The 9525-nt window shown below is 40.6% G+C and overlaps 1 long non-coding RNA gene across 1 annotated transcript; it reads left to right on the forward strand.

The window, feature by feature from the left end:
- Positions 1-4625: 4625 nt before the first annotated feature.
- LOC120991689 lies at positions 4626-4918 on the forward strand. Its single transcript, XR_005776763.1, has 2 exons — positions 4626-4776; positions 4880-4918. It is a non-coding gene; the product is annotated as an uncharacterized LOC120991689 (long non-coding RNA).
- The last annotated feature ends 4607 nt before the right edge of the window (positions 4919-9525 follow it).

Consider the following 9525-nt stretch of genomic DNA (forward strand, 5'->3'; position numbering starts at 1 on the left):
ATAGGTTTAATCACAGAATGACACTTCTATCAGCACGCTAGCGTGTGTCTTAGGTTTTTCTGAATGATACTATCAATAACTTCAATGTAAGATTTTCTTTTTGGGATAGATTTCAAGTAGGCCTGAAATACCACAAACTAGTTATTTTCAGAATGGCAAATTTGGGAATGCTTTTTCAACCCAGAACAAAAAGTCTGCTTTGACGGTCACTACAAATAACTTGACCAGCTAAAACTGTGCAGATTTGGTTGAATAGAGATGTGAGACCTGTTTTTTTTTGCGCTGTGTGACAGTTATAGGTTTAATCACAGAATGACAATTCTATCAGCACGCTAGCGTGTGTCTTAGGTTTTTCTGAATGATACTATCAATAACTTCAATGTAAGATTTTCTTTTTGGGATAGATTTCAAGTAGGCCTGAAATACCACAAACTAGTTATTTTCAGAATGGCAAATTTGGGAATGCTTTTTCAACCCAGAACAAAAAGTCTGCTTTGACGGTCACTACAAATAACTTGACCAGCTAAAACTGTGCAGATTTGGTTGAATAAAGATGTGAGACCTGTTTTTTTTTGCGCTGTGTGACAGTTATAGGTTTAATCACAGAATGACACTTCTATCAGCACGCTAGCGTGTGTCTTAGGTTTTTCTGAATGATACTATCAATAACTTCAATGTAAGATTTTCTTTTTGGGATAGATTTCAAGTAGGCCTCAAATACCACAAACTAGTTATTTTCAGAATGGCAAATTTGGGAATGCTTTTTCAACCCAGAACAAAAAGTCTGCTTTGACGGTCACTACAAATAACTTGACCAGCTAAAACTGTGCAGATTTGGTTGAATAGAGATGTGAGACCTGTTTTTTTTTGCGCTGTGTGACAGTTATAGGTTTAATCACAGAATGACACTTCTATCAGCACGCTAGCGTGTGTCTTAGGTTTTTCTGAATGATACTATCAATAACTTCAATGTAAGATTTTCTTTTTGGGATAGATTTCAAGTTGGCCTGAAATACCACAAACTAGTTATTTTCAGAATGGCAAATTTGGGAATGCTTTTTCAACCCAGAACAAAAAGTCTGCTTTGACGGTCACTACAAATAACTTGACCAGCTAAAACTGTGCAGATTTGGTTGAATAGAAATGTCAGGTCTATTTTTTAGGCGCTGGGTGACAGGCTCAATTTGCCCCTGATGTAATATATGGCCAAAAAATAACCAGACTGTTGATGGTTAAATGCACTTCGGTGACACAGGCTCAGCCTGCAGCTGATGTAGTATATGGCCAAAAAATAATCAGACTGTTGATGGTTAAATGCACTTGGGTGAAACAGGCTCAGCCTGCAGCTGATGTAGTATATGGCCAAAAAATAACCAGACTGTTGATGGTTAAATGCACTTCGGTGACACAGGCTCAGCCTGCAGCTGATGTAGGATATAGCACAAAATAACCACACTATCGATGGTTAAATACACTTGGTGATAGCTCGTGCTGGCGGACCACAAGTCACAAAATGGCTGCCGATCACCCCAGAAAAAAATTGATCTAAAAACGCTCTGGGCAGCCTCAAAAAAGTGAGCAAGTCAATAATAGCACTTCAATGATCCACAGCTGCAGATCGATCACAGAATGAAGTCTTTTGGAGGAGTTAATCTGCCTAATCTCGTCCTAACGTCGCAGCTGCAACCTCTCCCTATACTGATCATAGCAGAGTGACGTGCGGCGCTACGTGACTCCAGCTTAAATAGAGGCTGGGTCACATGGTGCACTGGCCAATCACAGCCATGCCAATAGTAGGCATGGCTGTGATGGCCTCTTGGGCCAAGTAGTATGACGCTTGTTGATTGGCTGCTTTGCAGCCTTTCAAAAAGCGCCAAGAAAGCGCCGAACACCGAACCCGAACCCGGACTTTTACGAAAATGTTCGGGTTCGGGTCCGTGTCATGGACACCCCAAAATTCGGTACGAACCCGAACTATACAGTTCGGGTTCGCTCATCCCTAGTCCTGAGTACCCTGAAACGCGTCGTCTTTTCAAAATAAAAAAATCTCGTATCCAAGCTTGGGTTGTGATTTGCGCCTTATGTCCATCGGCTCGCCGCACAAATCCAGTGCAGACGAGACCTTTCTATATTTATTCAACTCTGATCTTTCAGCAGGAGACTGGGTGGGAGACAATGTGAAGGAACTGGAGGAACTGTCAGCCACCCAATCTACTATCCCCTGTACTTGTTCTGGCCTCACCATTCGTAGAGACGCATTCAGCCCTACCAAATACCGCTGCAGGTTCTGTCGCCTACTCGCACCTGAGGAAGGTGTTTCACTTGTGCGTGTAGCTGGCACAGATCGACCAACATCCTCTCCCTGCAACAGGAGCTCCACCAGCAGCATGACGACCGGGGCCACGTCCCTTATTTGATGCTCTCCTCATTCTTTGCGTTCACCCACCAAAATAACAGATGGTTTATGTCAATGCAACCGCCAATAGTCAACAATTAAGTACACTGAGAGTAAGGCAGTGCCGGTGTCATAACGAGCAAATTTTATACAATTACTTCACGGTCACAAAAATTTTTAATTTGTCAACCAACAATGTAACTTCGGTATTGACTGGTTGTATTTGACTGTGTCAAATGCAGCAAAGGCACCAAATGTAGTGTCTTGCCCAAAATGTGTGTTTTTTTTTAAAAACCAGAATATAACAGCAATATCTAACTCTTGTATTTGACTGTGACAAATGCAGCAAAGGCCCCAGATATAGGTTATTGCCCAAAATCGGTGTTTTTTTAATATCAGAATATAACAGCAGTTTCAAACGCTTGTATTGGACTGTCAGAAATGCAGCAAAGGCCGCAAATTTATTATCTTGCCAAAAATGGGTGTTTTTTTAATACCAGAATATAACAGCAGTATCTAACGATTGTATTGGACAGTCAGAAATGCAGTAAAGGTGGCAAATTTATTATCTTGCCCAAAATTAGTTTTTTTTATCAGAATATAACAGCAGTATCTAATGCTTGTATTGGACTGTCAGAAATGCAGCAAAAGCCGCAAATGTATTATCTTGCCTAAAATGGGTTGTTTTTTTTAATACCAGAATATAACAGCAGTATCTAACGCTTGTATTTGACTGTGACGAATGCAACAAAGGCCCCAGATGTAGAGTCTTGCAAAAAATTGGTGTTTTTTTAAACCCAGAATATAATTGCTGTATTTAAAGTTTGTATTTGACTGTCACAAATTCAGCAAAGGACCCAAAATGTATTATCTTGCAAAAAATGTGTGTTTTTTTTAAACCCAGAATATAATTGCAGTATGTAAAGCTTGTATTTCACTGTGACAAATGCAGGAAAGGCCCCAGATCTAGGGTCTTGCAAAAAATTGGTGTTTTTTTTTAAACCCACAAAATAATTACATTATACAAAGCTTGTATTTTACTATGAAAAATGCAGCAAAGGCCCCAAATGTAGGGTCTTGCCCAAAATGGGTGTTTTTTTAATACCAGAATATAACAGCAGTATCTAACACTTGTATTGGACTGGCAGAAATGCAGCAAAGGCCGCAAATTTATTATCTTGCCCAAAATGGGTGTTTTTTTAATACCAGAATATAACAGCAGAATCTAACGATTGTATTGGACAGTCAGAAATGCAGCAAAGGTGGCAAATTTATTATCTTGCCCAAAATTAGGTTTTTTTTTAAACCAGAATATAACAGCAGTATCTAATGCTTGTATTGGACTGTCAGAAATGCAGCAAAGGCCGCAAATGTATTATCTTGCCCAAAATGGGTGTGTTTTTTATAACAGAATATAACAGCAGTATCTAACGCTTGTATTTGACTGTGACAAATGCAGCAAAGGCCCCAAATGTTTTATCTTGCAAAAAATGGGTGTTTTTTTTAAAACTTTGAATATAATTGCAGTATTTAAAGTTTGTATTTGAGTGACACAAATTCAGCAAAGGACCCAAAATGTATTATCTTGCAAAAAAATTGTGTTTTTTTAAACTCAGAATATAGTTGCAGTATGTAAAGCTTGTATTTCACTGTGACAAATGCAGGAAAGGCCCCAGATCTAGGGTCTTGCAAAAAATTTGTGTTTTTTTTTTAAACCCACAATATAATTGCAATATTTAAAGCTTGTATTTCACTATGACAAATGCAGCAAAGGCCCCAGATGTAGGGTCTGGAAAAAAATGGGTGTTTTTTTTAAAACCAGAATATAACAGCAGTATCTAACTCTTGCATTGGACTGGCAGAAATGCAGCAAAGGCCGCAAATTTATTATCTTGCCCAAAATGGGTGTTTTTTTAATGCCAGAATATAACAGCGGTATCTTACTCTTGTATTTGACTGTGACAAATGCAGCAAAGGCCCCAGATATAGGGTCTTACCCAAAATGGGTGTTTTTTTAATACCGGAATATAACAGCAGTATCTAACGCTTGTATTGGACTGTCAGAAATGCAGCAAAGGCCGCAAATTTATTATCTTGCCCAAAATGGGTGTTTTTTTAATACCAGAATATAACAGCAGTATCTAACGATTGTATTGGACAGTCAGAAATGCAGTAAAGGTGGCAAATTCATTATCTTGCCCAAAATTATTATATATTTTTTTTTCAGAATATAACAGCAGTATCTAATGCTTGTATTGGACTGTCAGAAATGCAGCAAAGGCCGCAAATGTATTATCTTGCCAAAAATGGGTGTTTTTTTAATACCAGAATATAACAGCAGTATCTAACGATTGTATTGGACAGTCAGAAATGCAGTAAAGGTGGCAAATTCATTATCTTGGCCAAAATTTTTTTTTTTTTTTTTTATCAGAATTTAACAGCAGTATCTAATGCTTGCATTGGACTGTCAGAAATGCAGCAAAGGCCGCAAATGTATTATCTTGCCAAAAATGGGTGTTTTTTTAATACCAGAATATAACAGCAGTATCTAAACGCTTGTATTTGACTGTGACAAATTCAGCAAAGGCCCCAGATGTAGGGTCTTGCAAAAAATTTGTGTTTTTTTTAAACCCTGAATATAATTGCAGTATTTAAAGCTTGTATTTCACTGTGACAAATTCAGCAAAGACCTCAGATGTAGGGTCTTGCTAAAAATGGGTGTTTTTTTAAACCCAGAATATAACTGCAGTATTTAAAGTTTGTATTTGACTGTCACAAATTCAGCAAAGGACCCAAAATGTATTATCTCGCAAAAAATGGGTGTTTTTTTTAAACCCTGAATATAACTGCAGTATTTCAACCTTGTATTTGACTGTCACAAATGCACATATGCTGTGCTGGTGCACCGATTTTGCACAAAATGGCCGCCGATGCCCACCTAACTAACAGACGGATAAAAGTTCTTTTTCTGTGTCACTGGGCTCAGGACAGGGTAAAAAAATGGTGCACCCACAAAACATAATCGCTGTAGATCGCAAAGTTAACAAGCACTTCTGATAACAGATTCTTTCCTATTCTCTCCCTCACAGCAGCATCCTCTCCCTACACTAGTAAGAGCAGAGTGACTTGCAGCGCTACGTGACTTCAGCTTATTTACAGGCTGGGTCACATGCTGCACTGGCCAATCACAGCCATGCCATTAGTAGGCCTCTGACGCCCACCTAACTAACAGACGGATAAAAGTTATTTTTCTGTGTCACTGGGCTAAGGGCAGGGTAAAAGGATTGTGTACTGCACCCACAAAAATAAATCTATGTAGATCGCTGAGTTAACAAGCACTTCTGATTAAATATTCTTTCCTATTCTCTAACTCACAGAGCAGAGTGTCGTGCAGCGCTACGTGACTTCAGCTTATTTACAGGCTGGGTCACATGCTGCACTGGCCAATCACAGCCATGCCATTAGTAGGCCTCTGACGCCCACCTAACTAACAGACGGATAAAAGTTATTTTTCTGTGTCACTGGGCTAAGGGCAGGGTAAAAGGATTGTGTACTGCACCCACAAAAATAAATCTATGTAGATCGCTGAGTTAACAAGCACTTCTGATTAAATATTCTTTCCTATTCTCTAACTCACAGAGCAGAGTGTCGTGCAGCGCTACGTGACTCCAGCTTATTTACAGGCTGGGTCACATGCTGCACTGGCCAATCACAGCCATGCCATTAGTAGGCATGGCTGTGATGGCTTTTAAGGGCACACGAGTCAAACACTTGCTGATTGGCTGCCCTGCAGCCTTTCAAAAAGCGCCATTAACTCGCCGAACACCGAACTCGAACCCAAACTTTTACTCAACCCTAGTTACTGTTCGCAGCGTCTACGGAAAAAGTACACTGAATGGCACAGATATTTTTAGGATGCACAAACGTTATACAGGAGATGTAGCGCAGGTAATGTAACTGTCCGCAGCAGGCACGGTCTACAGAAAAAGTACACTGGATGTCACAGATAGTTTTAGGCTGTGCACACGTTACACGGGAGATGTAGCGCAGAGAATGTCGCTGTCTGCAGCGACCAAACAATTGCAAGCTATTTAGCACAGGTTGCGCTAAAAATATATATTGCTACCAGACACAACAATAGTACTTAAAAGGACTTTTGGGTCTCTAACACCAACCCTGCCTAACAAAAAAAATAAAAAATCAATTGAATCCATTCCCTACACTATCTGTCCCTTCTACAGCACAGCTCTCCCTTCCTAACACTGAGCCGAACCACGTATGATCGGGTGCTTTATAGCACCCGATGACGAGTTCCAGCCAGCCAATCACTGTAATGCCAGTAACCAACATGGCTACGGCATTACAGTGAGTGGCAGTACTTACCTGCACGTGCGGGGAGTAAGTGATATATCATAAGTGATATTGCAAAAGGCCTCGCTGGTAAGGTTTGTCTTTTTGCTGATGACACAAAGATATGTAACAGGGTTGATGTTCCTGGAGGGAAACGCCAAATGGAAAAGGATTTAGGAAAACTAGAAGAATGGTCAGAACTCTGGAAACTGAAATTTAATGTGGATAAGTGCAAGATAATGCACCTGGGGCGTAAAAACCCAAGGGCAGAATATAGAATATTTGACACAGTCCTGACCTCAGTATCTGAGGAAAGGGATTTAGGAGTAATTATTTCAGAAGACTTAAAGGTGGGAAGACAATGTAATAGAGCAGCACGAAATGCCAGCAGAATGCTTGGATGTATAGGGAGAGGTATAAGCAGTAGAAAGAGTGAAGTGCTTATGCCGCTGTACAGAACACTGGTGAGACCTCACTTGGAGTATTGTGCGCAGTACTGGAGGCCATATCTCCAGAAGGATATAGATACTCTAGAGAGAGTTCAGAGAAGAGCTACTAAACTAGTACATGGATTGCAGGATAAAACTTACCAGGAAAGGTTAAAGGACCTTAATATGTATAGCTTGGAAGAAAGAAGAGACAGAGGGGATATGATAGAAACTTTTAAATACATAAAGGGAATCAACTCGGTAAAGGAAGAGAGCATATTTAAAAGAAGAAAAACTACCACAAGAGGACACAGTTTTAAATTAGAGGGGCAAAGGTTTAAAAGTAATATAAGGAAGTATTACTTTACTGAGAGAGTAGTGGATGCATGGAATAGCCTTCCTGCAGAAGTGGTAGCTGCAAATACAGTGAAGGGGTTTAAGCATGCATGGGATAGGCATAAGGCCATCCTTCATATAAGATAGGGCCGGGGGCTATCCATAGTATTCAGTATATTGGGCAGACTAGATGGGCCAAATGGTTCTTATCTGCCGACACATTCTATGTTTCTATGTTTCTATGAGACTCGAGCATCGTGCTCGAGCACACGCGGTGTTCGGCCGAACACCGCGATGTGCCTAGCATCGCGATTCTCAAGCCGAACTGGTGTTCGGCCAAGCATGCTCAATCAACACTCCTCATTACGTATCCTTCCATTGATATACCAACATCACCTCAGTTTGCAGTTATGTTGTGATCAAGAATCCTGGACTGCAATGGACTGGAACTGTATCATTTTTAGTGACAAATACAGGTTCTGTTTGGGATCTCATGATGGTTTGGTTAGAGTATGGCATCCTCATAGTGAGTGATTCAATCCTGCATTTGCTCTGGAGTGACACACTGTCCCATCTGGGGAGCCATCAGATATGACAGTCGATCACCCCAAATAGTGATCCGAGGGACACTAAAAGATCAGCGATATGTACAGAACATCCTGCATCCACATGTGTTGCCTCTCATGGCAAGGTTTCCATCTGGCATTTTTCAGCAGGATAATTCTCACCCACACCCACAAGAGTTTCCAAGGAATGTTTCTGCCAGAGTGCAACACTTTCTTGCCCAATCGCCAGATTTATTGCCAATCCAGCATTTATGGGACCAGCTGGGACCCTAGCTTTGGCAACCTATGATTTTTCAGGATTGACAAGTATAGGTACAGATGCAACATCTATGGAAAATGGATACCATATGAAATCTGTATGCCTTCATGCCCAACCATATCTCATCTTGTATGCCTTGGGTATTTGAGCCTCCTTTTAATTACAATTACACATATCATCATTACATCCACACATATAAAGATGGAGGGAGCCAAATGTTCCAGATAATTGGCGGATTGTCAGCCTGGATGAGGGTTGCATTTACATTGAGAATTCACCACTGCTGTTTGTGTACAATCAACGGCTACAGTGACTGAATTTACCCGTAGAAAATCATTGTTCTTGGGCAGCAAATCGCTGTTTAGATAGCACGATCTGATACACAGAAAAAATGATTTTTGATGCTGATAAAATTAAAGGATCACCTGAGCTAGCATTGCTTGCCAGCAGCTTTTACACAGGCAGATTATCAGGAACGAGTATTTCTAATATATCATCCCCTGATTATTGGTCCATCTAATCAGACCTTAATTGAGTTTCTGAGTGGAAATCAGTACAGCTGCTTTTGCCAAGCAAGGCCAGAAGTGTGGGTCAAGAAGTAGATGCTGGGCTAGCAAAGTGATCAGCAGTGGTCTGTGGGCTGAAAGCAGTAGGCCATAGATGTTTAGCCTCATAGTAATGTCCGGACCTTGACTGGACTGTGTGGACTATACCATATAAGAGGTGGTGAAGTGGGAGTCCTTGAGAGTCAGTACCATGGTGGTACTCTAATGAAGCAAATTAATGCAGAGTGTTCATGCAGAGACTTGAAGGGAACGTGCATGCAGTACTTTTAGTCCGTGCTGCCGCCGGAACTCCGCCCCCCGCCCCCATTATAGGCTGTTTCGGTTCACCCGCCAGAACAGCCTGCCAGAGTCCCCTGATGCTAGTGTGAAACTAGCCTTAACTGTGCAGTTAAGTTATTTCCTGAACAACAATAAAGATAATATGATCAATGAATTGTGTGCATCTGTAGTGGGAATGGCCGATTTGCTCATCATTACAACATATTCAGGGACCTGAAAAAGAAAGTTCTACAAATTGTTTAGTTTTTTGCAAAAGAGACTTTAGGCACTCAAAATTTCTTCAAATCATGCCTTTATTTCATCACTTTAAAATCAAAGTGCATTGTGGATACAAGAAAAGAACAGG

The sequence above is a fragment of the Bufo bufo genome, chromosome 2, assembly GCF_905171765.1.
Source record: "Bufo bufo chromosome 2, aBufBuf1.1, whole genome shotgun sequence".
NCBI lineage: Eukaryota > Metazoa > Chordata > Amphibia > Anura > Bufonidae > Bufo > Bufo bufo.